Here is a 19,880-nt window from a genome sequence, read left to right on the forward strand (position 1 = left end):
CAGCTGGAGACCAAAGGTTGGGAAACACTGGTATAGAGCACATGCAATGTGGGCAGAAGGTTCAGTCCCTGGCGTCTCCCAGTAGGGCTGGAGAAGAAAGACTCTTGTCTGCAACCCTGGAGAGCAGTTGCCAGCCAGTGCAGCCATCACTGAGTCAGCTGGATCAATGGTCTGACTCGAGATAAGTAGGCTTCCTACACAGGATAATTTAGCATATTTTAAACAGTCACTTTGGCATGGGATGTCTATCAGTCCAATTAATAATAATAATAATCATAATAATCATAATCACAATCACAATCATAATCATAATCATAATCATTGCTCCAAACAACAACTTTAAACACTGGCCAGTTCAATAGCTTTGTGCCTGAACAGAGTCCATCTATAGAGGTTTTAAAAGCACCAGATAGACCTTATCTTCCAATAGTTACAAAGAAAGAGGAGGCTTGCGTGCTTTCAATTTAAAAAAAAAGCAGTCATTTTATCTGTAAACATATTTCCACTCCTTAATTGCCTTAGTGCTTTCTCTTTGCATAAAATATGGGTTTGTTGCCTTCCTTCCTGAGCACCCTCTTTTTATTCTCAACTCCCCTTCTACATGTTTTTTTTAAAAAAACCAAAACCAAAATCCTTACATCTATATGATTTAAATAATAAGAATAATTTTAAAAACCCTACACTTCATCCAAATAGCTCAGGGCAGCATACATAGTCCCCCCCCCACCCAACTGTATCCTCATAACAACCCTAGAGTTAGGCTGAGAGACAGGGATAAGTCCAATAACACTTTGTAAGCTTTGCAACTGGGTGGGAATTTGAACCCAGATCTTCTTGATGCCTTGTTAGTTGGACACCCTGGTCTCTCAAAACATTGCCTGTCTCCTTCTCCAAATCAGTCCTGTTGATAACTGTGTAATATTTTAATCAAGGAGAGCCCTTAGATCTTGCACAGGAAGAGTTCTGTTTTATAATTCCCAGCAAGTTATGTAACTGAATTCATATCCTCATATATGGAGAATATGAAATATCTGTGTGTATTAGATTAGAGACCACCTCTTCAACGTTAAACAAGATAAAACCAGGGAGCAGATGGGAAGAAGGGTGCTTGATTCCCAACCCTCCTCCCACCCTTGCTAATAGAAAAGAAGCAGTTTAGGTCTCCAGATATTCTACCAAGGGATGAAAATTGGAACCCAGAACTTCAAAGCAGATTTATGCCATGCAACTGATTGCATCTTAAAGTCTTCCACTATGACACCCAACTGCTTGTTTTTTATTTTTTGTTATTAAATCCTGTTATAATTCTTCTTGTTGTTCTCTCTCTCTCTTTCTCTTTCTCTCTCTCTCTCTCTCTCTCTCTCTCTCTCTCTCTCACACACACACACACACACACACACCTCCCCACCTTTCTATTTCTTGCCAAGCTACATCTGTTTGCTTAAGTACCATGTCAGGCCTATGCTCCACCATGCCACAGGGGGTTCCCAAGATGCGTCAGGGTTGATCACCCAGCTCCCCTCCATTAACACCCACATTCAGGAAAAAAGAAATGGTCTGAATGAGGAAGATGAGGAAATGGAATCAAACTTTCGTCAATGTTTATCTCTTGACAGAGGCTGTGTACACATGTCCATTTACTCTGCATCCAGTGCACTCCCACCACTGGTTTGGTAAGCAGTGTGCATGTTAACCACAATCCATATCTATCCTGCTGTTTCTTATGAAATACTGCATTTTGGTGCATTTTCCTTCAAGTCAGCATCAAACTGAATTGAGAAAAAGAAGAACCTAGCAACGTTTTAAGCTGATAATGTGTACACAGGCAGAGCATTTTGAGGAAGACTTCTTTTACATTTGGAGTTTAGTAATTCACTTTAAAAATATATTATTATTTTTAAAAATCCCTTATTACCAAAATCCTCTCTTCTACTTTCTCTGTCTGTCTATCTATCTGTCTGTCTGTCAGCAGCAATCATGTCTATACACTTGCCTCTCAAGCATTTTGCCATCCCATAATTTAGGAATAAGGAAACTGAGACCATCTAGCTTTTGCTGTACTGCAACTCCCATCATCCCTGGTCATGGGCCATGCTGGCTACGACTAATGGGAGCTGGACTGGAGGGCCGCATGTCTCTCAACCCTGCCATAATTAAAGCAGCAATGCTTAAGGCACATAGGGGGAAAGCCACTTGAGTTTGAGACATACTTCTGAGGAAACAGGCTTACAATCACACAGCCCAAGAGAAATAAAAAATAGTATACATTTGGGGTTTTCCTGTTCATTGTTTTGTTTTTCACAATGTTGCTGCTGTTTGCATGCATGCAAGATTGCATCTGCAATCTATCACAAACGGGATTTGCAACAAAATGATGCAGCGTGGAATGCAGTTTTTCAGGGTTCTAGACACTTCAATCCACTGTCCCCCAGTTTTCCTCACCCCTCGAGAATAAGCTGGCATTCCATGCCCGCCGAGCATGCACACTGGGCTATGGGGGGTGCTTTCTTTCTCTTCCTTAGATTTCCCCCCTCTTAAATCCTTTTGCTCTTTCTGCAAATCTTGGGTCTCCCTGAAGTCTGCTTATACTTGTGAATGAATAATGCCATGTTGGCTACAACAGCGCTCACAGCCCAGATATCGGAAATGCAGGGAAAGGTGGAGTAGTGGCATCTGGACTTCATCTAAAGCTGGCTTTTCTCTCGCGAAGAAGAGTTCTGTCCCATTCAAAAGCTTGCTGCACAGCTGGATGATTTATTTGTCTTGTTTCCCCCCCAAAGCATCACTTTGCCTTTTCCCAGTTCTAAGTAGTGAGAAGTTCCAGGGGTAGCACTAAAGAATTTTGTTTGTTTTCAGTGGTTGCTGCTGCAGCCAATGTCAATAAGACCGACAGTAGGTGGAGCCCAAGCTACTGACACTGGCAGCCAACTAATTCTAGGTTTCTGATGAGTTCTACAAAGGCAGCTGAGAGCTAAGGAGGAGGAATTTGGCAAACAGTGCCACCCCCAGGACTGGATCTAAGCAAGGAGACAGGTGGTCAGGGATGATGGGAGTTGTAGTCCCAAAACATCTGGAGGGCCGAGTTTGCCTATGCCTGGCCCAAATGGACCAGCCTCCACCATTTGTTTCATTTGGCTGGGAGAGAAATAATGATTTATGCTGCCTCTGTGATATCTGCTTTACTGACAAGCATGTAAGCAGGGGTCAGTGGAGGCATATACACCGCCATCAGCGGATCGCACAGCTGCTAACCCTGCACCAGCTCCCCAAAGACAATACCAAGGATGCTTCAGCTCACCTCATTCACATCTTCACCTGATTTTCTTCCTCAGCCAAACTGGGCATTTCACAAACACACAAACTTCTGCAAAAACACTGGTCTCAGACCCCATCACTGACAATACTAGGGGGAAAAATAGATATGGGGGATGGGAGTCAGGGTAAAGTGCCCTAGCCAGGAAGTCTTATTATCACATATACAGTTTCTGAAAAACAGTTAATGGTAAATTTCACATTGGTGCTCTTATCTGAAGCATTCACTCCCCCCACCCCCCCAAAAAATGTATCAGAGAGTCTTGTGACACCTTAAACAAGGGTGGTGAACCTCAGGCATTTCTCTATACCCTTCTTGAGTGCTTTTGCCTGGTTCAAAAGTTTCCTTCTGCTATGGTTGTAGTTCTTGCTTGGCTAGATGGAGGATTGAAAGGTGTCTGTGTGTGTATGATAAAACATCTGATTTTTGCATGGCTGGAGTGTAGCCTACTGAATAAGACTCATATCCATTGCCCCACTTAATTTTGCCTTCTTCCTTCCCAACCCGGCATGTGGCAAGTGGAAGGTTGTCCACAAGTTGATGTTCCTCTTGGGCTTAAAAAGATCCACCACCCTCCTCCAGCACACATGCATACTATGCTCTAAAGATGAAGGTGTTTATTGTGGCACAAGGTTTTGGGGACCGTAGTCCACTTCATCAGATCCACAAAGTGTAATTCTGAATTGGCAGGTGTATATCCACAAAGGGTTTGGAAGGGTGCAACACAGCTTCCTGAGAGCATTTTGCATGGGTTAAGATGGATAGATGAAGGGACTTCCAGACTACCCCTCTACCTTTATCACTATGCTGACTTCTCTCTTTCTCTTTGATGTTTAGATGGTTTACATCTTAAGTTACAGCCTGTTTACAACTTCCTGGCCCTCCTCACTTTCTTTCTCTGAACTTCAAGGCAAGAGGTCACCTTGGACCTCTCTCCTGAGGACAAAGTGGCAAACATGGCTTCTTTGTTTCTTCAAACAGATAGTTAACTAGCACTATGAAACTCTTTCCTATCAAGAATGTTCTTCCTTTCATAAACATAATTATTTTATACCAAGTCTCAGTCTGAATACCTTTCAGCTAAAGGGGTGCTCCAAGCATGGATTTGTTTAACAAAAGTTAACTTCTGCTGCTGCATATAAACCCTCTATGCTAACAAAGGGTTGGAGTGGATTGGAGGGAACGGAACACAAAAAAAGGACAGCTGGGTCCTGCCTCTGCCAGTGCTCCTTGCCTTCCCACAACCATTTATGTTTCTGGGCTTTTCCCAAGCAATTGGAGACAGTGCCTGCATGAAGCTAACCTCTCCTCTGCCCTTTCATGCCTCTTCTGGTTCTGGGAGACAAGGGGGAAAGGAGCTTGTCACAGCAGGAGGGGGAGACATCCTTAACTCTTCACTAGCCCAACTCACCTCTTCCTCTTGGCCTCCATCCTTCCACTCTCCTGCTTCTGCTTCTGGACTTCTTTCTGCCACAGACTCTCCCAGCTTACCGTCCCAATCTTCTCCCTCTTCCCTCTCTGACCGCTCATTGTTGTCCTTGAGCTCTGAGCTGCCTTTTCTTGGTGGTTCCACAACTGGTTCCTGCCACTGCTTCTCTGAGTCCAACAAGTCAATGGCAGCTGGAATATAGATTATTGTGCAAAGGTAAAAGTCACAGCCAATACTCTACCCAGTTTTGCCCAAGGCCCTTCTCACCTCTTTCAAGTGCTCTCCCTAGAAGGTTGCCCATGAGGGAAAGCAATCCTTGGGGGGAGGAAGATTCCCCACTCCTGAGGTAGACAGTTTCTGCCACAATAAACGTGTTTGTCTTTAAGATGACACAAGACCTTTCATTGTGTGTGTGTGTGTGTGTGTGTGTGTGTGTGTGTGTGTGTTTCAGATCTCCCTTCTAGAAAATATTTTCTCTGAAATAGGTTATTTTTATTTCAGTGGAGTGAACTTTCAGGTAAACAGACAGTCTCATTTTAACATCTACTCTATGACTCAGTTATAATTTGCAAGTGAAAAGTGCCTTTCTTTCATGTAACTACAGAAGTCCAGCTATGGGGATGGAAACAAATGGAAAATGAGGAAAACAGGAAGCAGGACAAACTCTGGCAGAGAGAGAGGGGGGGGCAGGCGCAAGCAAACAAGAATCTGAAGAGCACATGGCTAAAAATATTAAACATGACAATTTATTTACATACATCAGAAGCAGACAAAGGAAGTAGCAGCAAAAGAATTAAAAGTATGCTAGAAGTCATGGTGAAGATTGAACATAGCAGCCTGCTTTATAGGAAGCCAGACCATTGGTCCATCTAGTTCAGTACTGCCTACACTGACTGGCAGCAGCTCTACAGGGTTTCAGGCAGAAGTCTCTCTCAGCCCTACCCAGAGATGTCAGGATCCGAATTTGGGACTTTGCATGCAAGGCAGATGCTCTGCCACTGAGCTACAGCCCAGACTGGAGATAAGCTGGATCATTTCTTTGCATCTGCCTTATTGGTGAAGGACAGTTACTGCACTAAGCCAACTTTTTCTGGGCATCTGAAAAACTGAGTAAAATAGATACGGCTAGTGCCAGGGCTTATCGACAAATTAAAACTGGACAGTTCACTGAACCAGCTGAGAATTCTGTAGGAAAGATCTTGGATCTGAAATTGCTGATCTTCTTACACAAGTATGCATGTTGTCACTAAAACCAGCCTCTGAATAGAGGATTGGAAGGGAGTCTACATAATTTGATTTTTTTTTAATGCAAGGATCCGGGAAATGACAGGCCAGGGTGATATCCACACTATACATTTATAAAGAGCTTGGTTTCTTGCACAGAATCATGGGAACTGTTGTTTACCCCTCACAGAGCTACGTGCCCAGCACCCTTAACAAACTATGGCTCTCATGATTATTTGGTGAAAGCCATGTGCTTTTAAATGCATGTTAAATGAGCTTTAAATGAATGGTGTGGATGTGACTCAGTTAGCTTAATAGCTGTTCCTTCCTGAGAAGCTGGAAGTAGGATTAGAAGCTGAAGTAGAAGCTGAAGTAGGATTAGAGATAGAACAGGTGGCTACTGCAACAAAATGTTGTACCGTGGAGGATTCCTATTCACTGTTTTGGTGTTCCCATCAGTTAGCCATGCACTCTTCCATTATAGTTCTACCCACACACCACAGCAGTTGGCATCCCATGGTCTATGAGAATATGCTTTGGGCTGTTGTTTTGCGGGTTCCCCTTCTAAGGCATTTTTCTCTCCTCATCTGGCTTTTCTTTTTTTACTTCACAAACCTCCCAGTGCTTGCTGGTCCCTTCCCTTTGTGCATGGACAGAGCTATTTGTCCCTATACAGTGGTACCTCGGGTCACAGATGCTTCAGGTTACAGACGCTTCAGGTTACAGACTCCGCTAACCCAGAAATAGTACAGTGGCACCTCAGGTTACATACACTTCAGGTTACAGACTCCGCTAACCCAGAAATAGTACCTTGGGTTAAGAACTTTGCTTCAGGATGAGTACAGAAATCGTGCTCCGGTGGCGTGGCAGCAGTGGGAGGCCCCATTAGCTAAAGTGGTACTTCAGGTTAAGAACAGTTTCAGGTTAAGAATGGACCTCCAGAATGAATTAAGTACTTAATCCGAGGTATCACTGTATACACAAACACACTCATAACTGAATGCCTGAAATTAAGAGAATGATTATCAAGCATATAGAAGAATTGCTGAGAAGGAATCAGCATGGCTTCTGCAGAGGGAAATCTTGTCTTACCAAACTCGTGGACCTCTTCAACATTGTCAACAAGAATATGAATAGGGATCATCTGACAGACGTTGGATTCTTGGACTTTTCCCAAAGGGAAGGCTAAAGCTGTGGAATGTTAGTTTTGGGGTGGGGGTGAGGAGAGATGTCAAAAGGTTTAGAACAAGGTTAGCCATTGTGCTGCCCTCCAGATGTCGTTGGACTCCAACTCCCATCAGCCTCAGACAGCACGGTCAAGGGTGATGGGAGTTGTAGTCTAGCCACATCTTGAGTGCAGCGCTTTGGCTACCCCCGGTTTAGAACATTAGCTTAGCAGGGAAATAAATATGTTGAAGGGTTTGGGAAATGATGCATGCCATTGTGGAGTACATGCATAAGGGAGACCTTTTCCTCCCTGCCTCATCAATCATTTGAGCTCCTTGCAGGGAAATTGATTGGCAGTAGAGTCAGGACAGAAAGAATAGCGTACAGCTTCACACAATGCACACATGATTTATGGAAATCAATGTGAAGAGGTGTGATGATGGGCCCTAGAACAAGTGGCTTTAAAGAGGGAGGACTGGCATGTCAAGCGGTTTTAGTCAAGACAGCCAAGCTGAGCATCCACATGCAGAGGCAGCATATTGCTGAATACTCCTGAAGGGCCATAGCATAGCGACTATCTGCTTTGCATGCAGAGAGTCTGAGGTTTGATCCTCAGCATCTCCAGGTAAGGCTGGAAATGAATATTGTCTGAAACCCTGAGGAGCCAGTGCCAGTCAGTGCAGACAGTACTGAGTTAGATGGGGCAATGATTTGTCAACAGCCTTTATATGCAGCAGCAGAAGCTAACTTTAGTTAAACGAATCCTTGCTTGGAACAGCCCTTTAGCTGAAAGGTTTTCAGACTGTGACTTGGTATAAAACAAGCAAGATGAAGCACTGTCTTGATGGGAAAGAGTTTTATAGTCCTAGGTAACTAGTTGAAAAAATAGAGAAAACCTATTGGTGTTTTGCAACTTTCTGACTTGTTGCAGGATCTTAGCCAGACCTAGCAGAGTAAACTCAGAGTCCACGAAAGCAATTGGCAACTTGGCTGCAGACAGGATGGACGAAGCAGGAACCAGGAACTTGTAGTTAGGTGTTTATTATATACAGTGGAGTATTTACAGGAACAAAACAGAACACGGATCTTAGCTAGCTCTCTCCTACACGACTCCCAACTCCTACACTCAAACTCGTACTAACACATTCCAGTTAGTAGGCCATTACTCATTATTCCCGTGAGAGAGCTTGACCAATCATGGAGCTGTCTCCATGCCTCTGTATCACCAGGCAGACTTACTCCTTCACATTGCCTTGGCTGTCGGCCAAACCCTAATTGACTCTGTGTGTGTAGCTGCACATATTCAGATTCCCAACAGCTATGTTTGCTGCTGTGTCCTCAGAAGAGAGATCCAGAAGAAAGGCCTCTCACCTCAAGGTCCAGAAAAAAGTATGTGAAGAGGAACAGGAAGTTGTCATTGGGATGCAGCCTAAGAAATATCAATCTGAACATGAAAGAGATAAGCAGAAGTCAGCATGGAGATAAAGGTACAGGGATAGTCTAGAAAGCTCACTTACTCTAGGTGTCTTAATCCATGCAAATTCATCTGAGCAGCCAAGTTGCACCTGAATTTCTAGTACGGTCTGATCCTTAGTAAGGCAGATTCCTTTGTTCATATGTTCCAGTCATTGGGATCAACAGTGAGAAAAGGCTGTTTTCTTCAAGCTCTGTTTGCAGGATTCCTGGAAGCATCTGGTTGGCCACTCTAAGAGGCAGGATGTTAAGCTAGGTGGGGTACCTGCTGGACTCAAGCTCTCCCCAGCCCCACCTAGCATGGGCAATGGTCAGCGATAAGTCCACTCACCTTCTATGGTGGGCAGTGTTGTGGCCAGGCCTCAGGCCATGCCAGGTGACCCGACGAATGGCAGGCTGGATCGCCCAGCTGCCAGCTATTTGGCCAATGCCGGCAGTCTTTAGTCAGGCATTCCAAGGGCCCAATCAACCAGTGAGAACACCGGGGAGTGGGGATAAATTTTGGTCTGCCCAGTGCCCTTCCTCAGCATTTTTCGTTGGATCTCCTCAGTCCCACCTAGCATGGGCGATGGTCAACCATAATGGGAGCTTGTATTCCATCAACATCTGGAGAGCCACAGCTCCCCCATCCCTTGGGCCTGACCCAAAAAAGCTCTTCTTATGCATGGACCACAGAAAGTTCATTTTCACCTTTTCCACCCACCTCCCCTCCCCTCCCTCCCGTTCCTTTGTACCTTCCACTGCCGCCGGGATGAAATAATCAGTTTGCTTGGTCGAACACATGAGTGAAGATCACCAAACAGGATGTCAAATTGCTGCCTCATTGAGCACCATACCAGCTCACGATGTGTCAAAGCGCAAGACTGACAGATCTTGCGCAAGAGGTTTTCACAACAAAATCATTCTCTTGAGAAGGAAACATTGGTTCATTTGCAGGACGGGGAGAGGCTGTTAGGGATCAAGATGTTTGCACTATATCCATTTGCTTGTGTTTTCCCCTCACCTCTGCTCAAAGCTCCCTCCAGTTTATTTATAATTGAAAAGCTCTGGGGAGATTTCCCAGCAGCTCAGCTTGGCATCAGGCTAGCTGCAGCTTCTGCACTGGATAGTGCCATAAGGCATCCCCTCTTTTCACACTCCACTGGTGCCCTCCCCTTTCCTGCTTCCAAAGATGACACTCATTTTCCTTGCCAGCTTCGCTACCAAAAGTAATTGGACGGTGATCAAAGCAAGCCACTTGTGCCAATCTTGTGGGGCAATGGATGGGCGGCGGCAGAGGCGGGGGGCACAGATGTGTCACCTTTGTACAATAATCTATATTCCAGCCATGTAGGAAACAGAGGTTTCTATGCAAACACGTCTCTATCCATTCATCCAAGCATGCAAGAGGCATTGTCATAGTGCCAGGACTCAAAGTTGGATCAGAGAAGGATTGAGGAGAGCTTGACTGGTTCGCCCACTCTGAGTGCCAAGCTGAGAGGGTGCTGCAACAATGATGAACAATAGAAGGGGAGAGGTGGGGTGTGTGTGTGCTGAATTTTGGCATTGCAGGGGGCGCCACTGAAAGCCCAAAGTCCACCACTGGTTGGGCAGGAACAGGGCGAGTGAGAAGTGTGGCCTGGAAGGGACCATTGCCTGCAGAGAGTCCTGAGGACAGTTGCAGTGGTCTGGAGAGTCACATTTGCCCACACCCCTAGGGCCCAAGGCTCCCCACCATTAGGCTAGTTAATTGGCCTTAAGGTTCAAATGCCTGGGTGGCCTGTTTGGACAAGCCACTTCCAGCAGCCTCAGCTCCCCAGCTACAAAGAGGACAAAGTCATGACCTGCTTCTACAGATGCTGATGACATGAGCAAACAAGGGAGTCACAGTTTGGATTTTTCACTGCTTGGCGTCCCAGTATTTATTGCAAGTCTTAGGCGCCCTTTACCCCGGAACCCCCTGCCAGCTCTTATTCTGCTTGAAATTAATCAGGAATGTTTGAGATGATGTCCTGCTTTTTCTGCCTGTGTGGTTAGCAGCATTCATCAGACCAGGTTGACAAGGCGGGTAACTCCCGCTGTTGGCTCATTCCTAGAACCTGATTGCTTTTAACTCCTTACAAAGTCAGGGCTGAACACACTGGGCTGTGTTCTGTGCTAATCCTATTCAGAGTAGACCCATTCAAGTTAATGGATGTGCTTGTTGGGGCTAATAGGAGTTGGAGTCCACCCAATTCCTCCAATTCTTTTCCCTCCCAGCACTATTCTGGAGATTCTCCTGACTCCCCAGAGCAGATTTGGGGTGTGGGTGGGTGGCACATGGGGAAAGAGAGAGTGGAAGTCCTGTTGTGCCTGTTGCCCTGGCTTCCCCTAGTGCACCAGATTTAGTTGAATCTTCTGACCCATTGAGATTTAATGTTACTCATGTGTTTAAGTAGGACTAACATTAGATGCAACTCTTTTGTTTGATGTTTGGAAGGTGGGAACATAGGAACCAACTCCTAGGGGAACAAAATAAAAAAATTCCTTCCAGTAGCACCTTAAAGACCAACTAAGTTAGTTCTAGGTATGAGCTTTCGTGTGCATGCACACTTCTTCAGATACCAACTCCTAGGGGGCGAGGGGTCTTCAGCCCCCTCATGTGCACTGCATCACATGATCAATTATGCGGGGTGGGGCTTACCCCCCCCCCCAATATTTTATTCAAGTTGGCATCCCTGGGTGGGAGCAAGTTAACTTTACTGAGTGATGGAAAAGAATAATGCCAGAATAATTTTCCTTTTAATTCCAGGAATTAAAATATAAAATGTAAGCTATAAATTCTGAAATGGCTGTGGAATATCAGCCTTGCCGCACAGCTATAGCTCTGTTCTTCATCTCCCAGTGTACAAATTGTGTTGTCAAGAAGAGAGCATTCTTGGCTGAACTTAAAGGTCATTGTAAAGCACAGCCAAGATGGAGGTCTCTAATGAACATTAGGCCAAGGCATTTTGCAGTTTTATAGTTCAAAGCCAGTGCCTTGAACTATGTCCAGAAGGTAATAGGAAGACAATGCAGGTACAGATGTGTTGGCACCATATTTGGCCTGCAAGGGACATTAATCAAGAGAGGGCTGTTGAACGGTATAGTGATTAAAGTTTCAGAGCAGTGATCGTGGCCGATCCCACGTAGGGGTGGAGGAGAAATCTGACTGAGCTTGCATTTAAAAGCAACCCTAGAAAACCCCTCACTTTCTGAAACAATACACGAACCAAAACACAGCCATCTTTTCAGACTCTCATTTCTCTGAATTTTGCAATGTTGTTCTCCAGCCAAGTCACACAAATAAAGATGCATACACTGGGGTAAAATGTGCATTAAAATCCATGTATTAGTGAAAAGAACATGCATATGATTAGGTTGAGTTGTTTTTGCAAAACTGTGTCCATTAGGCAGAATTGAATGCATTTTTAAATTAATAGGCCCTTCCTCTCAGTTTCTCAGAATCCGCTTTTTAAATCAATCAGGTACAATTTTCTATTTCGGTCTCAAGATCACTAGCTACAAACACACGCTGTGTACCAACCCAAAACAATCTGTTATTCTCATTTTCTTTTCATTTCCCATGGTTATAAATCTCAAATCCCAAGAAGACCTACTATTTTTTTTTACGAGTTTCTTTTTAAGACAGGGACTTGGGGTGGATTTACTGCCACCTATTTCCACAATGAGTGCTTCTTATTTCCTTTAAAGCCATAGAAGGCTGAGGGCCAAGATGAATAAAGAACCACTTTCTCCCACAAGGGAAGGGCCATAACTCAATGTCAGAGCACATTCTTTGCATACAAATATCCCAGGTTCAATCCCTGGAATCTCCAGGTAGGGCTGGGGAGAACTCCTCTCCCTGAAGCCCTGGAGAGCTGCTGCCGATTAGTGTAGTTGTTAATACTGAGCTGGAGGAACCAATGAGTTGTCTCCTTGGCAGCTTCCTGTGTCCTGCAAAAATCAGCTGCCAAACTGGGGTTTCTGCATGCCTGTAGGAGACAGCTTCCTGTGCGCCACATAAATCTGTGCATCCTTTCACCATCAGCAGTATGGCTGTCAGGAACACGAGAACCTTCTCTGTTTCAGGTCTAACTGGGTTTATCACAACTTTGTTTTCATATTGTCAGCCATCATTATACTTCAAGGGCAGAAGGACAAATACCCACCATCTGCTACCAGTGGTTTGAAGATCTCACTGCCCTCACTGAGGTCCTCCTCTGAGGGTCTTCTAGCAGTTCCCTCACTGCAATAAGTGAAGTTACAGGGAACTGGACAGAGGGCCTTCTCGGCAGTGGTGCCCTCCCTGTGGAACGCCCTCACATCAGATGTGAAGGAGATACACAACTTTTAGAAGACATCTGAAGGCAGCCCTGCATTGGGAAGTTTTTAATGTTTGATGTTTTACTATTTTTTTTATATGTGCTGTAAGCCGCCCAGAGTGGCTGGGGAAACCCAGGCAGATGGGCAGGATATAAATAATAAAATTATTATTATTACTACTATTATTAACTAGGGACGTGGGTGGCACTGTGGGTAAGACCTCAGTGCCTAGGACTTGCTGATCGTAAGGTCGGCGGTTCGAATCCCTGTGGCGGGGTGAGCTCCTGTCGTTCAGTCCCAGCTCTTGCCCACCTAGCAGTTCGAAAGCACCCCTAAGTGCAAGTAGATAAATAGGTACTGCTTTATAGCGGGAAGGTAAACGGCGTTTCCGTGTGTGGCACTGGTGCTGTCTCGCCAGTTGCAGCTTCGTCATGCTGGCTCCGTGACCCGGAAGTGTCTTCGGACGGCGCCGGCTCGCGGCCTCTTGAGCGAGATGAGCGCGCAACCCTAGAGTCGGTCACGACTGGCCCGTACGGGCAGGGGTACCTTTACCTTTATTATTAACTAAATGCATGGCCTATAATTATCAATTTCATTTAGGTACCTTTTTGGATATTTGGACTGCCTATATTAATTTCTGCATTTAGATCAGGATTGGTGATTCTTCTTGTTAATGCCAGCAGCCAATGGTGTTTGTTGTTGTTGTTGTTGATTACTCTTCTTTTATTATCATTTGTTTTTCTCTTCTTTCTTTCTGTTACATCCACAAATAAAAACAGTACAATCCTATGCCTGTTTACTTGGCAGTCTCACAGTGTTCAATGGGCCTCCTAGAGCTACAATTACTAGAATTTCCTGGAAAGGGGAATTGATCATTAAGCCATTCTGGGAATCATAATTCTGTGAGGGGACTAAAGGTCTCCTAACAACTCTCAGCACGCTTAATAAATTACAGTTCCCAGAATTCTGTGCAAGAAACCACACCTGTTTAAAGTGGTGCAAGTGTGCTTTGAAAATATAGTGCACATTTCCCAGCTCAATTCGTCCTGGCTGGGTTTGAATGGAATCAGGGTTCCAAATTTCTGGAGGGCACCAGATAGGGGAAGGCTGGTGGAAAATGAAGTTGTATACTTTTACTATTTATTAAGAAGATTTATGTCCCGCCTTGCTATAAAATACCCCAGGTGACTCTGACTCTCTCTCTCTCTCTCTCTCTCTCTCTCTCTCTCTCTCTCTCTCTCTCTCACACACACACACACACACACACACACACACACCATATAAAAAGCATTCACAGTTATATGCAAATTTCTAGAATGCTCTATTAATAAATCAACTGCTTGGAGCAAATTAGCAATACATGAACCCAGATGCAGTTTTGCAGCCCAGAAGCAATTATGTGCTTTCAAAAGGATATTTTGCTTCATGTGTGTGTTTTCTGTAAACAAATTAACAGCCAAAACATTTCTGACACAAGGTATGATGACTGCCTCCATGTTCACCTAACCACCTTCAGTGGTACATGCTAGGACTTGGTCCCTGTCACTAGGATTCCAGAAGGAGAGGTCAAAGCTAGAAACAGAATTGTTAGAACCCAATACTAAGAATCTGTCTAGAATGTACAATCTGCTGCTAAAATGGAACACACAGGATGAAACGGTCAAATCAGCTATGATTAAGTGGGCACAAGACATTGGTCATGACATTATGTTTGCTGACTGGGAGCAGTTATGGACCACAGGTATTAAATTTACGGCATGTAGTGCCTTAAAAGAGAATATAATGAAAATGATCTATAGGTGGTACATGACCCCAGTCAAGCTTGCAAAGATATATCATTTGCCCAATAACAACTGTTGGAAGTGTAATGAATGCGAAGGAACTTTTTATCATCTTTGGTGGACCTGCCCGAAGAAATGATCTATAATGATCTATAATGAAATTAAGAAAATCCTTAAGTGGACATTTGCAAAGAAACCGGAGGCTTTTCTCTTGGGCATGGTAGGCCAAATGATTCCAAAGAAAGATAGAACATTTTTTATGTACGCAACAACAGCAGCAAGAATTCTTTTGGCAAAGTATTGGAAGACTAAAGAACTACCTACTCTGGAAGAATGGCAGACCAAGGTGACTGAATTTATGGGACTGGCAGAGATGACCGGCAGAATTCGTGACCAGAGGAGAGAGACAGTGGAAGAGGACTGGAAAAAATTTAAAATTTATCTTAAAAATTGTTGTAAAATTTCGGAATGTTAAGATGTCAAGGGATTTGATATAAAGAATTACAGCTGTAAAAATTTAAGCTTAAGAAAATTTTAAAGAGAATTAAATATAAAAATGGATGAAGGATTGCTAAAAAAAAATTTAAAAACAAGGATGCAGTGAAGGGGAGGTATGGGGAAGTCATGTTATGTTTGTTTGTATTTTGTTTATGTTGTAAAATTAATAAAAATTATTTAAAAAAAAAATAGGACTTGGTCCCTGTCTCACACAAGCATCCCACCAGCATGCAGAAGTCCTTGCTAAAGGAATGGACTCAGCTACATATAGGTCAGGTAAGCGCAGTGTGGTTTAGTGCTGGCAGTGGTGCTCTGGACTTAATGAGCATTCAGCATAGCTCCAAGACTTAGGTTCCATCATCCTCACTCTCGCACGTCACCCTGCATACTCCTAAATCTGTTCTGGATTTCCCCTGCAACCTTCTAGAGCAGATTTGGGGGGTGGGTGCAGGTGTGGCAGGGGAGGCAGAGGGAAGCCCGGTTCCACAAAATCTCTGCACGCACATAAACATTTTGTTGATTACCGTGCAATGGTCTTTACCAGTCCATTACTCTGTAGCAGTGGTGGTCGGTGAGACTGAGTGGGGTGGGACGGTATTGCTAACCTATCTTCCCGACACAGAGATTGCTGCTGGTAACCAAGAGAGACAAAGGGAGGGGTGAAGTGGCAGTGCCATCAATGTGTTGTGGGTACATTGGTAGAAGTCTGTGTTACTTCATTATGACTGTAGCATTTTTATCCCACCCTTCCTCCAGAGAGCTCGGGCAAGGGCACATAGTTCTCTCCCAAACCATTTTAGTTCCAGAACAACCCAGCAAGGTAGGTTTGGCTGAGCAATTGTGACTGCCCAAGGGCAGCCAGGAAAAACTTCAGGGTAAGATGAGGCTCTCCCTAGTTCTGTACTGATGCCGAGGCACCCTGCCTCATGCCCATCTGGGCCCAGGTTGGGAAGACCTAGAAGAGACTGGGGAGAAAGCAGATCATAGCATTTCCCCTTCCACTGCAATTAATCCCCTGCAAAAGCCTCCATTGTGCTATTGCTGCTCAGATCCCAGCTAATCCTGTTTAATAAGCTGGCTATGATGCCAGCAGGGGTGAAAAGTGGTCAGTAATAAATACTGTGTGTGTGTGTGATTTAGAAACTGCCAGCCAAACTGGCATTATTTTGTTGTGGCCTAAAACATTGGGGGTCTACAACCTTCAGTCAGGTGGTCTGTGGCGAGTCTGTGAGGACCGCTTACAATTTGAATTCTATGGAGCTGAAATTGTATTATAATAAAATACAACATAAGAAACAAAAGAAGTACAAAAATCATTTCAAAAACATTCAGCATCTAACGCAGTGCATTAAAATTTCTACAAAAGGCAGAGGGATGGGAATCTTAAGTGGTCTTAGTAATTTTCAAGTAGTCTGCCAAGACCCTCAGTAATTTTCTGGTCGATGCAGTGGGAGTTTGGGAGCCATTGTTCCAGGGCCTCTCCTATAGGCAGAATGTTTCCACCTGTTGCTACAAATCATAAATGCAAAAACAGTAGGGATGGGAGGAAAATTCAGTAAGTTCAGATATAAAAGAGTATCCAATTAACACTTCCAGAAACAATATGTGAACTGAAACGCAGCCACACTTCAAAATCTGCACTTCTCTGAATTTTGCAATGCAGTTTTCCAGTTACACTATGAGTACAGAAATGAATGTACTAAAGTGTGCCTAAAATGCCTATGGTAGTGCACATTATGCACAAAATACATGATAACAGGTGAAATTGCTTGCAAAACAAACAAGCAAACAAGCAAAAACCCCACATGTATATCGGGCAAAAATGCATACAAATGTACATTAGAAGAATTTTGCACTAAAATGCTAATGAATTTCCACAATGACTTTCTTGTGTTTTTGTTTTTAATGCAGAAAAGTAGAGAACTGAGTTTAAGGTTGAAAAAATGAGAAACGAAGAGGAACTGAAAATGGCAGATCCATCCATCCTTAATTGCAGCTCTAGCTCCAGAAGAGGTGAGCATATTTCTAACAATAGACTATGCAGCAGCAGCAGCAGTGTCAGACTATCATCATTATAACTCATCTTTCTTCATCTGGTGGGAGAAGCTCAACTTTAAAATACTTATTTTAAAACTTGCCGTCTAAAATGGGGAGGGGACAGAAGACAGATCTGGATCTGCTGATACAGCTATGGATGAACTGCAGATCTGCAGGGGTTTAACAATAGTGACAACAGGGGGGCCACTAGGGGGCGCATTGGAAGATGGCCGACAATACCATCTCTCTGACCCACACAGGGTAATTAAGAGGCTGTTATGGGAGTAGGCAGCCTCCCTTGTTGCCCCAAGGAAATAGGAACACTGCCCTTGCCTGCTGTGCCCATAAATCACCCCCTAATTCGAAAGAAGGGGGTGAGGGCCCTAGGCAGAATGCCCCCGTGTGGACCTCGGCTCTCCTGGACGCTGTCTCTGATCGCGCACTAGTTGCAGCAATTTGGAATAATTAATTACAAAAGAAGCAAATGCACATATTTCAAATGAAGAAGGGGAGTGAAGTCTGCTAATTTAAATGACCTCTGCGAAAGAAGAAGACGGGTTGGAGAAACAGGAATATTTTACGATGAAGATACACCAAAGGCTGGGTATGTTGACAACGGGACTGGATGGGACTTTTTTACTTTCCTTCTATGTGATTTACAAGAACCCCTCCTCATTAGAATCATCGGTTGAACTGACCCAAGCAGGATGATTAAGGTCTGTGTGGAGATAAATTTTAACCAAAAGTATGCTTTATGGAGATCGAGAAGCAATAAGAGCTTTTGGGAATGGCGCAGCAATTAATTCGGAGTCGCCATCTTGCCAAAGGATTTATAGCCAGGAGGAAGAACGGACTTGTTTTCAGACTGCATTCTTAGTGAATCTCCTCAGAGGTTTTGAGGAAGGAGGCAGATTGGTGAAGATTAATGACGCTAAGACTGTTTTGATGTATGGAAATGATGTTATATGGAAAACGTCTGGATATGGCTACTGGATAAAAAAAATAATATCCACGCAGGATTACAAACTGTTCTAACCAGCTTGCGGAGATTATCAGAGGTCACAAAGAGAAAGGAAAAATATATGAAAATAACAACAAGAGATGTGGAAAAACAATAAGAAAGGACTGGATAGTACTGTGAACATCATAAGGTTAGATTTGTGGACATTAAAACAGCAATAAGAAGCAAAAAGTTGATTGGATCCCCTTCGGAACTTGAAATATGGGTACCCCCAACAAAAATTTAAAATTCGGCTGTGAAATTTGGAATTTATGTAATTTGGTTTGATTTGATGTGATTGGTCGTTTAATAAAAAATTATTCTTAAAAAAAACAACAATAGTGACAACAAAAGGCTTGTTTCCCCTCCTAAATGAGACCACTAACATAAATGAAAGAGGCTTGTGGGGAGGGGATGCAGGGGAGAACAAAGGGATTTGTGTGCAAGCTTCAATTCAGGTTCCAGGTGTGGCACCAGCAGTTGACCTTGTGTTTGCTGACTACAAAGTCTGCTTGCCACTATTTTCCCTCCTATTCCCCCTCCCCCTTCAAGTTACATTGGCTGGGATGCCGATTCAGAGGACAAATGCTTATCCACTTCTTGTTGTTTAGTCGTGTCCGACTCTTCGTGACCCCATCCACTTACCCTTCCACACACACACAAAAATCAGACTCTAACATAAAGAGGGAGCCAAGGGCTTTGCAAGCCTCTTATGTGAAGACACCTCTAGATTTATTGCACACCCTCAGCTGCTTTGATTTATGAGGGACAGAGCCACAGCTCAATAGCGAGGCACTTATTTTGCATGTAAAAGGTGCAAAGAGTTTATCGCTGATTTCTCCGGGTTGGGCTGGGGAAAGACTGCAGCCTGAATTCCTGGAGAGCTGTGGTCAGTCAGTATTAGCAATACTGAGTTAGATGAGCTAACTCCCTCTCCAGAGAGACAGAGATATTCACTGCAAGGGGTTCCCTAAGTTAGTCATGTTCATTAATTTCAATGAGTCCACCCTGATTAGAACTAGCACTGGCTACAACCCAGATTTGTTTATGTGTTTAAGCTGCTCAAAAAAGTCTGCTGAACCAAGCCCTGAAGAGTGGGAAGTTTTATTTTCGTGCATTTCCGTCTTTTCATGTAGAATATGAATTCTACAAGAAAGCTGCGTATCAGCCCTATGAGACCTTTTCTCTTTCAAGCCTTTTACAAATTCATTACTCCATATGGACGCCTCATCCATCCTTAGTTTCCCATAGGGATGGGATATAAATAGAGGAAGACAGTCAAAATGAGAAAACCTGACAGCAGATGAGATGAGAGACAAACAAGCAGTCAAAGCCGATATGTAATCAAAGGAGACAGATAACCTATGCAAAAAGAGAGAAAGAGAAGGGGAGTAAGACTAGCAGAACTCTTTGGCATCACTTTATGGCATTATTCCAAGATGAGCATTATCCAGTAGCAAAAGCTCCCGAAAGGAACGCCACCTGAGCACTGCCATTGCAATCTATGTCTTCAATTAGCATTCACCCCAAAGTACTTTTAGCTGGTTAGATTCAAAAGGAGGGGCAAGAGATTTTGTCATGAGCGGCTAATCTAATATTGAAAGGACACTTCATACCAAACTGTGTTGACCTACA

Source organism: Podarcis erhardii (assembly GCF_964252035.2).
Source record: "Podarcis erhardii genome assembly, chromosome: 7".
NCBI classification, from domain to species: domain Eukaryota; kingdom Metazoa; phylum Chordata; class Lepidosauria; order Squamata; family Lacertidae; genus Podarcis; species Podarcis erhardii.